A 12,622-nucleotide genomic window follows, 5' to 3' on the forward strand; every position below is an offset into this window, starting at 1 on the left:
GTCGGTCGGTCTGTCGGTCGGTCTGTCTTTCGGTCTGTCCGTAACACTTTTGTGCTTGGCTTTTTTGGTTAAGATCAAAGGTCTGTTGTTAATAGATGCTGTTCTTAGCTTTTTAAGTTTTTCTTGGCCTTTTGGCCAAGATCAAAGTGTAGTATCTGTCTTACTACATGCTGTACTTATGTTTGTAACTTTGTGATATAACGTGAGGAATCACTTTTCTGTATTAATTTAATGTAAAATGATCACCCACTTTACAACCAGTCAGTCTCAAGCCATTCAAGTCATTCTCCAGATCATTCAAGTTGTTTTAGAAGGATTCCAGTTATTTTTTAAGCATTCAAGTCATTCTTAAGGTCATTCAATTCATCCTTAAGTTCATTAAAGTCATTCTAAGTCATTTACTTTTTATTTATTTAAGTCATTTAAGATCATTTTTCGGTCATTTTAGTTTATCTTTAAGAATTTCATGCCAATCCTACATTCACGCATTCATTCATTACACGAGAGCACGCGACTAATGGCTATCGGCCTTGTATTATATTGAACCCAATATATATTAAGGATATAAAAAGTAAAAAAAAACAAAATGAATCGTGCACCACCACCGAGAATCGAAACCAAAACGTTTAGCTTACGATTTACTTTAGGTAATGTCTGAGCTATGAACACGTGTTTGCTATGAGGCTAAAAATTAGAACATGAACCAATAGCTATTACGTAACGCATGAATATTCGTAATGCCCTCGTTCGACCTTCACCTGGCAAATTCCATTGTTTTTAATTTTCACACTTTTTCGCCGAGTTTTTCCGGCTAAAGTTTCGCATGAGCTCGAATACTCTATATTAAGTTTCATATCTGTAGACCAAAAACTGAAAGAGGAGTTTTAAATATATACATATACGCATACATAAATGCATATGGAAAGAGGTTTGTGTTTACTATAATCTTTTCATGCAAATGTTTCACAAGTATAAATCAAGTAGAATATCTGCATGAATATAATTACACGTAATAGTTACTAAAGATGATCATCCCATAAGAAAACACACAAAAAAAAAAAAAAATAATAGGGAATTAATTGAAATAAATGTTTAAAGAATATGTAAATTAGCTAAATCTTTTGCTAGTGAATGCAATTCCATGACCCATAAATAAATATCAATTATTGATTTGTTCACACATTTTTCCAATTTATATATATTTTGTCTAAGATTCCTAGCCTATGTCATTGCATACCAAGCTGTTTATTAAAAGTTAAGGTTCACTGTAAACACATATGTTACACCAAAATAAAAACGCTTCAGATAATGTCTTGATATTCAATTCAGTTTCTCACATGATATCTTATGAAGTTAGTAGAAATGTTACAGACTTTTAATAAGTTCAAAAGAAAGGACACACTTAGGGAGGTATTTTGGTGGTCAAGTCACTAAATAGAGATTAGCTGGTTTCCCGGCATAGCCCAGGATGTAATAAAGATTGACTGAAATACATGTTCTAGCTGGTTTCTAGGCGTTGCCAGGGATGTAATATAGACACATTATGTTGTATATTACCTGTTCTCTTCTCCCTAAGGTAAAACAATTTCATATACATGCTGTAAATTACCTACGCTAGGGATAAAACATGAACAATACCAGTCCTAGGGTAGATAAAACAAATAATACATAGAGATGAAAGATTCCTCTCCCCTAAGAATAAAACATATATTCAATATCTGCTTTTGTTTTTTCATTGTTTATACGGTCCCGAGCAACGCCGGGTAGCCCTTAACTCATCAGAAGAAAAGAAAATCATCAACTTTAAAAGAAAATAAAGGAATATGAACATGATTACAAAATCTGAAAATCTGCAATTGTGTCTTTTTTTTTTTTTGTAATCGTAATAATGTCCATAAATTTCCTTTTTTTCTGACGATGTAAGTGCGGAATAAATTTTAAAAAAAAATGACATAATTCCATGAATGATTCTGCGCTACGAAACAGGTGCTGTCAAAAATTGAATATTTCATCATACTTAAGGAAATAAACGGTAAGATGGATAACATCTTGGAATTTGGAATATACACCTTTTGTCATTTATTTGTACATGTTCTGTAGTTACATGAATGAAAGGATTTGTATAAATAAAAGTGAAATATAACTGAATAAGCATATTGCCCCATAAACAAAGACAAACACCACACACAAACACACACACACACACACACACATATATATATATATATATATATATATATATATATATATATATATATATATATATATCGGTGAAGATGCGGTCTAAGAATCTGCCACATTCGGCTTTGTACTGATTATATAATTCTGAACAGAAATCTCGTCGTTGGCCTTTATGTCTCGCGTGAGCTTCCGTGAAACCCACCAAACACACACTTTGCTGTATTCTAGGGAAGACAACATTGTTTCCAGTGCGCTGACTGCTACATTCAACATGACACGAATTTCATTCCCCGTTTTCCGCCCATCATCGCAATTAAGTTGGTCGATGCACATAGTGCTTTCTGGAATGGTGGCTGTGCATGGACGATCGGAGCGTACTTCTTCATTCACATCTCTGTTGCCGAAAGAAATAAAACGCAGTCGATTTGCAGAGACAAAATAATTGTTTATTTAAAATCACCTGCAAAAGTCATGTTATCCACAAAGCTAAGATACAGACGGAAATACTCGTCACTAAATAAACGCCCTAGATGTGTGGCTGCATTGACAATGAGCACGAAATCCAAGACTTGATGGTTGTCACAAATTGTTTTATAAACTAACCCAAATTTAAAATCAAGACGACGACCAATCGAGTTCGATAAAACGACTCTGTCAAATCCTATACGCTCTCTTCAACCTCATTTGTTCATCAACGTCGCTAATAAAGATATATTATTACATTAGTGTTTATCGTTATTCTTTTTACACATATAAGAAATATAATAAGCCGAGTTATATACTATTATTCAATGAGCAAACAATGTAACTTCTGCTATAAGTATATATTCTGCTATAAGTATATATTCTGCTATAAGTATATATTCTGCTATAAGTATATATTCTGCTATAAGTATATAAGTTTATATCCATTAGCAAATATATTCGAGCATTGTGCTTTCAAAATATAATTTGCTTATGAAACACTTTTTAAACACTTACACATGAATTAAATGCTTTTTATTTATTTATTTTTTCATTTATATATGTCCGGTTTTAAATAATGTATCAATATCAAGTAATGGATTTTCAGAAAGACCAAGTGCAAAACTATATGTTCCCCCGACTGACGCCTTTGTTATGTTTTTGAATAAAAGGTAATGGAGCAACTTTAGTAAAAGCCCTATAACTACGACAAGGTATTGCTTCTGTATAAGGTTTTTTATACACATTTTTTTTTAATTCTATATGTTAAATTTTGGGGAAGTTATCACATTTGTTATTTTTCTTATTTTATCGATATGAAGAAAATGAATCCAAACAGATTTAAATGAATCACACATTAAAGTACAAAACAAAGTGATCACTAAATAGGCTGGGCAGCCACAGTGCTGGTGAAGAAGAAAGTTCTGTATCAAGAATTAAGTCCAATATACACCTTCAATTTGAGTGGTGTAATTTGAGCGCTGAAGAAATTGTTGAGATCCATTAAGGGATTCTATTAGTGTTACATTGTTTGCAAGAAGCTGGTCCAAACTGAAATCACCCAACAAAAGTACCCTTATACCAAAAGGCAAATTGTTGAGCTCATCAGTGAGAAGATTTTAAAAATTCCCTAGTGGACCAGGCTTGCGATACACGAGCATACAACCAATTGCATGTATTAAAGTTCAATCTATGAATATATAATCTATTAATCTAATATATTTGTAAAATCGAGTCTACAAGAGATACTTCCCTTGTACTGTTTGCCAAAATCAGTCGTAGAACTGTTACCTATTTTGCCCATTTAAATCATAAGGTAAAACATTAGGCTAAAACAGCCAAATGACACCGTTTCATGACATACAAGGCCTTAATTTTTTTTTATTCTGCACCATTTAAAACCCCTATTTAGACACAAGTATGAATATTCTGAGAAAAATAAAAATTAGCTCCCGAAGTGTATTTTTCACCCCTAAAATACGCTGGGGCTCAAGTCCCGAAATTTTCCAAGGCTCAAATATTACGTTTTCAGATGTATATCCATGTGGTATTACTTTTGGGTAATTTTCATCAAAACCTAATGGTCGGAAAATATTCTATGTCCCGGAAAGTGCTATTTTTTGGCAATTTTGACCCCTTTTAACAGCCCTGGGGACGCAATCAGAACTTTTATCAAAAATCCGAGAATGTTACATTTCCTCCCTTGGCTAGTTGTAACTTCATGCCAAATTTCAGAAAAATGTAATGAGTAGTCATTGAGAATTTTGGGAATGAATGGACGAGGGTGAATTCTAACTTCCAAATCCGATGAAGTTGGACCAAAAACAAAAGAAAAATGGATTACGAAAGCCGAGATCAAAAGCAGGACCTCAGTATATTCAGTCTGATCCGTTACCACACACACAAGCACACACACACACACACACACACACATATATATATATATATATATATATATATATATATATATATATATATACCAAATTCATTAATAAATGTAATACACTGCAGCTGCTTCTGTGTCTATTTAGTTATCGGTCATTATTGAAATATGTTTCTAGCAAAAATTAAAAAAAAGGCAGCATAAATCGAGTCAGAGAAACTTTTCCATGTGAGGAATTAATCCAGTCATGATCAGCTTAGAGTGTGGTCTTCTTGGGAAGCTTACACTAAAAAATTCCAAGATATTTTTATAAATCATTTCTGCCATCTGATTGGTCAGTTCTTTTCACCCCTGGTTATAAAAGCAATTGTCCAAATCTTTAAGGTCATGCCTTCCTATTACTCTTTTTTGGGTGGAGTAAGTTCGTAGCTTCCTTCCTGAGCTTCTTCCTCCTGCCCCGGGGAATGTCTCAGACAGTTGTTGCTAGGTCAGAGTGCACCTTCTTTAGATGCGCTGACGTGACATTCCCTACATTACAATCTTCTATCACATCTTGCTTTAGTGGAAAATAAGTAAATAATATGTTTGTCATTGTGTGAGGGTTAGGCTCCTTACTGCTTTGGTTGCTTAGAGACCTGGGTAGAAGTACCGGTCGAAAATCTGTTCTTGACAATCAGTCTAGCTAGTGTGGGGCCAAGAACTGGCCTAATACCTGAAGTAGTCGCTTAGGTAGTATCTAGTAGGCCTACACTTCCAGGCCTTGCCACTCGGTCTACAGGTGGAGTAAGTTCATAACTTAGTGCCTGAAACATCCATACCGGTGAATGCCAATGAGGCCCCCCAGGAAATTTTTATTAGGTCAGAGTGCTCTATTTTTAGGGGCACTGACTGGACACTCCCCACCTTTCGACCTTGTGTCACATCTTACTTTTAGTGAAAACAAATAAATATTCAGCATCCTAATAGACTTGCCATTTTATGAGGATTTGTAATTCGCATTGCTTCGGTTGCTTGGAAACAGGTGAAGGGCAATTTACGTGGTCCAGTATCTGTTGGATGGGGCTGTCCAGGCAATTTTTGCAAGGCCAGGGTCCTCTTTCTTTAGAGTCGCTAACTTGACAACTTCTGATCTTGTGTCACTGCATACTATGGTGGAAAGCATGTATATATCTACCTACCATTTATGCCAAAATATATATGCCATGTATATATCTACCTACCATTTATGCCAAAAATATATGCCATTGTGAAATAATTTTTAATGGAATCCAATTCGATTGGACAGAAAGTGAATAGAAATCAATTACGATTTTTAGTTTCGTGACGAAATATTCTTACTGTGGAAATCTCTTTGTTGAGGTCTAAAATTTTTAAAATAATAATAGCAACTATTTCACAGAATGAAAACTATATTTAAGCAAAAAGCATTTTTCAATAAAACTGATGTATTCCTTCTAGATAGGTAAAAAAATTTAGGTTTTTGGACCCCCCCAATAACACACAACAGACATAAGTATATTAACATTTCTATGAAATGAGTATCCATTGGATTTTAAATAAAGAATTAATCCAAATAAGATAGATAAATAAATACTCAGAAAATAATATTGTGCTACATAGTTCAATACAAATAATAAAAATACATTTTAAGAGACAATATTTAAGTTACTCCTTCAGTTCAGCACCTCTTGGCAGACAATGTTCTTTTTTGTCCTGTTTCTTTCTAATGTTCCCTTTTTACGTCACGTTTGTGGACTTCTTACTTCGTTGAAGAATCATTACATGTCAAAATTACTATGAGTTCGTTTCTCACAACATTACAACAATGATCATATATCAATATCATAATGAGATTGGAAAACGAGGCTAGACCAAAGGGAGGTCACTCTCATACTCTTGTCAAGAGTTGCCAGTGTAAGGTATAGAATAACTAACAAAGGAACAAGCAGAATATTATGAACGGGCACATTGTAGGCATGGGTCTTAATTCATAGTAGCCCTTTACGTCTCTGTGGCAATTTACCATGTTTGGGTTGAATATGATTAAAACGTAAGCAATGGCGCATGGGGACAGGCTGCACCATGATGCATCACGTGCAACCCACATCTGATTTGGAAAAGACATGCTAATCGATGTTGAAGGAAGAAAGGTAACAACAAATAGAATCTCCAAACTCTTAACCTCAACAAGTGAAAGGCCATTCTTACACTTTAGAGTGTCACATCGCCAAATACTTGAAGCAGTCGAGAGGAATGAATCTGTGCTTGTTTTAACAAATACTTCCGCGGGCTGTGCATTATTTGATATACTTATTGTGATTAGGGGCTGCATTTATAGAGGGCATTCTAAGTGGGGAGTTGTGCAACAAGGTTTTTGTTCATTACACATATAAATTTCTTTATGTTGGTACATTTGGGAAAACAAGAGTTAGAGAGAGACTGCCAAAGACTAGCTGTCTGAAGAAATCGGCTATTAGCGTACAAAATTTTGCGGCATCTCTAGACCTTTATTGTGAAGGAGTAGGATTTTGCTGTTTGTCGGGGGTTATTTAAATTGGGAGACACAAGGACAGTAAGTTCATCAGAACACGTTCTGTGGAAGTACTCATAAAGCAAGCAAAATAGATGTAACACTGCAGTGATGGGACAGGGACTGAAGCTTGGTCAACAGTGAAATTCTGTTTTAACTGTGGTTGTAAATGGTCAATATGGTTATGATTATACAGCCTGCAAGGATCTTTTAAAATAGCAATGATAACTCTGACCTTTATGTATTGAAATTTTGAGGAGTGATTCGATATAGTTTTTACCAAGTAAAAATATTTTCGAGAATATGGTTGAATCTTAATCTGTCTTTCTTTCTCTCTGGGTTACCAGAGATAACATCTGTTCAGAAGAATAACGTCCGGCTGATTGTGGCAGAGACGTGTGTAAGGAAACTTGCAGTCCTATTGAATGAAATACATCCATTTACTGGATGAAACTTAGTTGGAAGCCATGTCCAATGGTGAAAACGTTTGTGAAATCCCTGAATGTATTTAACAGTTAAGAATATGCGGATTTCAGAAAGTATTAATATTAAACTTCTTGAATTGAGATTGACAGAAAGTGGCAAACTATTGAATTCAAAATTTAAAGGTCCGTCATTTCTTATAGATCTTCCACCTCCTCACCGAACATAACCATTCACTGCAATTAAGAAATAAAGATAATTCTTTATATTTTTGTACACAAGTGTTTGTCATCAATTTTTCAGCACATATACAATGAATGTATCATGTTTCTCGGGAGCTTAAAACATTTCCTACTTATGGCCACCATGTTTGGTGTAAATTGTTGTAAATTATGCGAGTAGTTTTCGCACCTTATATACTCTTAACAGATTCTTTTCGAATCAATTTAATCATTACAGATATGCACAACTTGAGCCGATATCATATTAAAGCAGTTATCATCGCGTATTCCAATCTCACGGTGAGAGAGAGAGAATGAGATTCGTTCTAATAGGATAAAAAAAAAACGTTCATTAAAGAAACAGACGTTTGTTGAACACTGAATGAATTATACATTTGACACACTTTTCACCCCAGCTCAACATCCTTGTTTCCTGTCCAGTACCGTTTCTAACTTTAAACCAAAATATAAATAATATTTTTTTAAATATTCTGTCTCCTTTCTTCTCTTAAACATCAAAATATCTCGCCAATAGAATGTCATTACAACAGCATATTCTTTTCATTTTTTTGACTCTCGAGTGTGTATCCGTTGATATCTTATATGCTTTTATATAGAGTAATGTAGTTCTCGGTTGATTAACTGTGTCTAACTGTGTCGGATATATACTCGAGAGTCAAAGCAATGAAAAGAATATGCTGTTGTCATAGCCCTAGTAATACCATTTTCTTTTCCAGTTTTAACAACTAGTCCTTTACTTTTCCATGTTTAAGCTTAACCATATTACTTTTCATGCTCGCATTTTTCTATTGTAATAAATAATATTTTTACAATATTCTGTTTTCTTTTTTCTCTCAACCATCAAAATATCTCGCCAATAGCATGTTATTACTGTAAATAATTCAATCAAAAAGGTTCAAATCTGGAGTTATCTTAAGTAGGACAGACCCTGGTGTGAATGTGGTGTTGGGGTAACTGAGATATTTCTAGTTAAGAGTAAGATAGACAATTTTAAGAATTTGAGACCAAGGATGACCAACGACACCCATTATCTCCACACTGTTGAATGACCTTGTGCCTGATTTCTTCATTATGTATTTTTTATATATTTTTTGAAAATAAATAAATCAAAATATCTAACATTAGTTATACTGATGTACGTCATAATTTTTGCCTACTTTGTGGATGTCCGCTTACGTACGTTCCTTTGCTCTTCAGAATTGAACTATTTTCCATATTCTTTACTTCAACGGACAAAATCCATACATATTACCAAACCTTCCCCGGTCCTTTCATGTCTATAATGTATTCCTTTCTCTCCAAAGCCTCTTCTTTTGTTGAAAAAAAATATAAAAAATACCATCTATGTTCAACTACGCACAAGTTTCCGTTAAAAAAAGACAGGGGATATTAATCAGTATTTTGGATATTATTTTGTTTTTTTTATAATTTACGGTTTGTTTATATTTTTATTTTTTCTAAACATTTTGTCAGATTTTATTCTTATATATATATATATATATATATATATATATATATATATATATATATATATATATATATATATATATATAACTATTGTGGGGCGTTCGCGCCTGGCCTCCATGGAATGGAAATAGGCACAAACTTTAATAAAGACTGTTCATATCTATCTGCATAAGTATACTTCGATAATTATGTTTCAGTTTGAAGAAATATGGTATAATAAAATTATGGGGTGTTCGCCCGTGCCTGACCTACATAGAATGGAAATATGTCACAAAGTTTAACAAGGTTTTTTAATATAGATCCACAGAATATTGTGATAAGTGTTTCAGTGTGAGCAGAGATGGTATAATAAATTATGGGGTTTATCTATTTTGTTTTTACTTTCATCATATTTTGCTTTGGTTTTGATATCCCCAAATTCGAAGCTATCTCTTTACAACCCTTCCTTTTCATAGCCTATCATACTTTCATAAATCAGAGTCCATTTTCTGTAGGCTGTTTTTGAACCCAGTCAACGACGGGTACTTTTGCTAGTATATATATATATATATATATATATATATATATATATATATATATATATATATATATATATATATATATATATATAAGAAAAAATGCTTGTCTGAGGCCAAAACACGAGAACAACAATGGATTGATAACTATATACCTAACCCTGTAAATATTGGGGAAAGTATAAGAATCCTAACCAGTCATTCAAAATACTCCAGATATACGTATAATACGCTGTATAGAAGAGTAATTCCATCTTCTAGAGTTAAAGTAGAGTAAATAGGAAGTGTCCTTAAAATCGATATTTAATTATGGGTTTATTGATTTTTAGACTATACTTAGTCTTTAAATATCGGGATTATTATGATTGCCAGTTATCCATCGATTCGATGAAAAATCCAATTGGTTATGATGAAATTACTTAAATAATAACTTGGTTTCAATCCCCAGTTTTGCTGATGAAGAGATTATATACAGATAAACTGAATATCGTCTTTGCAACGATCGTACACAATTATGTTATTATTGTTATTAATTCTAGGAACATATATTAATAATCTTGTAGTAATTTCGTTTACCTCATATATATATATATATATATATATATATATTAGTGTTGTGACGATTAATCGGAATATGGAATCGGAAAAATCGGAAAGATTTATGCCTATTTTCTGATACTAAAAACGATTCCTTTTAATTGCTTTTTTTTAAAATTTGATTTCGTTTAAAGCAAAATCTTCAACTTCTGTTAGTAATAATAAAATAATAAATAGTTATTGGTTTTTAAACTACTAGTAAAACTAAAATCGATAGACTGCCCCCCCCCCCACAGAAGTATTTTTACATTTGAGAAAATATCGACACATTAACATTATCTGCCTGATAGTCAGGGACCCGAACCTTGGTTTAACCCATAAAGAGGCCGTCACATCAGCAGGTGCAAATACTGGGGCTTGTGTATTACGATTTGGTTAATGGATTCTGGACCATGCAGTAACTTCTGGTGGGGCTTTTGGTTTGGTTTGGTTTGGTTGTTTCTGTTTTACGGCATATCAACCCTTTTCATGTTGTTTAATGCCGAATCCAGTGATTTTTAAGAACATTTTTTTAATATAATATATTTGTTTTTTCCCGTCGGTTTCTATTTAACCCAAAGTTGGGACCCTAACAGGTACTACCACTCCGGGTCAGAGTGGACCTGGGAGCAATGGCAATTAAAGGGTGGCTCCACACTCCCCAAAACCCGCAAGTGTAGACCTCACCATTGGATATAGTTTAAGATCATATCAAGGACCTGGTGGGACTTTTCGATGCAATATTATTGAGTAATGTTACGACTTTACCTTATCATGGTCTGCAAAATGTTCTTCGTCGTTTTCTTTCTTACTTTCCCTCTCTTCCCTGCTCCAACCACTCTTCTGACCTCTTCCCCATATCCCCATATTTCATCATGAAATGTCTCAAGAAACAATACAAAAGTAGACCCAGAATTCCAACTTCTAACGTAGATCGCCCCTACCAGGTCTCCAACATCAGGGATCTATGTTCCAACCTTCCAGAGGTTGAAATCCAATTACAGGGGAGCAAACCTGACCTATTGTTTTTGTGTGGAACTGGTACTTTACCGACTGTTTCCCTAAATGACTTCCCAATTAATGGATAATCTTACTTTACACCCACATTTGACCCCCAAGGTCGCTATGGGCATGGAATATGTATTTACATTAGAGATGGCTTTCCATATTGTAAGGACATCTCTAGAGAAGACGCACATTTTTCCTTTATGTGCTCCTGAGTAGCACTTGTTCACAGCAACGCATTCATATTTGATCTTTATCGCCCCTACAACAACGGAGTTACTATTTTTAGGTGTATTTCTGAGAAAGTTGATCACATCTTACCTGCACGTCCCTCGGCTAATATCATGTTTGTAGTGATTTCAATATCCCCAATCTTGAACGGCTAGCTCACTCAAACAAAATAGATAATAAGGAGAAGATCTGTTATGATTTCTTCATTGCTTATGACATAACTCAGATTATTCAAAAACCCACCCATGTACCCGATACTGGCAGTTTGTATGCATATCTCCTAGACCTTTTTCTTGCAACTTTCCCAAAGCTATGTTCATCCTCCATTCTGTCCCCACTAGGATCTTGTGACCACTTGGTTGTCTAAATTAAATTTAAAAAAAAGATGTACCTCTCCATCGTACAGTATATCGATACTCTATAGCTGACTGGGATAGCTTCCATACATTTATATAAGATATTCCTCTGTATTTCATGTTTACAACGAACGTGTCCTCTATATTATCACACCTAACTGAATGGTTAATTGTGTGTATAAATCGTTGCATACCTTCCAAGAAACCCCAGCAAAAACCTAACAGTCAGCCGTGGTTCTCTCCAGAACGGGCTGCTGCCACTGAGCACAGAGAAACCACTATTTTCACTTCTTTCAGCGAAATAGACGTACTCAAACTAAAGACGCCTTTAGGTCTGCCAGTTTGTTGTGGCCGTCCTTCCGTCTAGATAGACGATGGTATTTTATCTTTTCATGTCATACATAAGACATTGGTATTTTATCTTTTCATGTCATACATAAGACATTGATACTTTATCTTTTCATCTCATACATATGACATTGATATTTTATTTTTTCATGCCATACATAAGACATTGATATTTTATCTTTTCATGTCATACATAAGACATAGGTATTTTATCTCTTCATTTCATATATAAGACATTGGTATTTTATCTTTTCATGTCATACATAAGACATTGATATTTTATCTTTTCATGTCATACATAAGACATTAATATTTTATCTTTTCATGTCATACATATGACATTGATATTTTATCTTTTCATGTCATACATAAGACATTGATATTTTATCTTTTCATGTCAT

At 33.9% G+C, this 12,622-nt stretch overlaps 1 protein-coding gene and 1 pseudogene across 1 annotated transcript in view; both read left to right on the forward strand.

The window, feature by feature from the left end:
• LOC145242515 (protocadherin beta-15-like) overlaps positions 1–12,622 on the forward strand; it is a 123,760-nt gene that overhangs the window by 3,283 nt on the left and 107,855 nt on the right. The gene's annotated exons all lie outside the window — the stretch shown is intronic.
• Positions 116–251, forward strand: LOC145243309 (U2 spliceosomal RNA; annotated as a pseudogene).

Source organism: Euprymna scolopes, chromosome 21 (genome assembly GCF_053919585.1).
Source record: "Euprymna scolopes isolate OS-2025 chromosome 21, ASM5391958v1, whole genome shotgun sequence".
In the NCBI taxonomy this organism is placed as follows: domain Eukaryota; kingdom Metazoa; phylum Mollusca; class Cephalopoda; order Sepiida; family Sepiolidae; genus Euprymna; species Euprymna scolopes.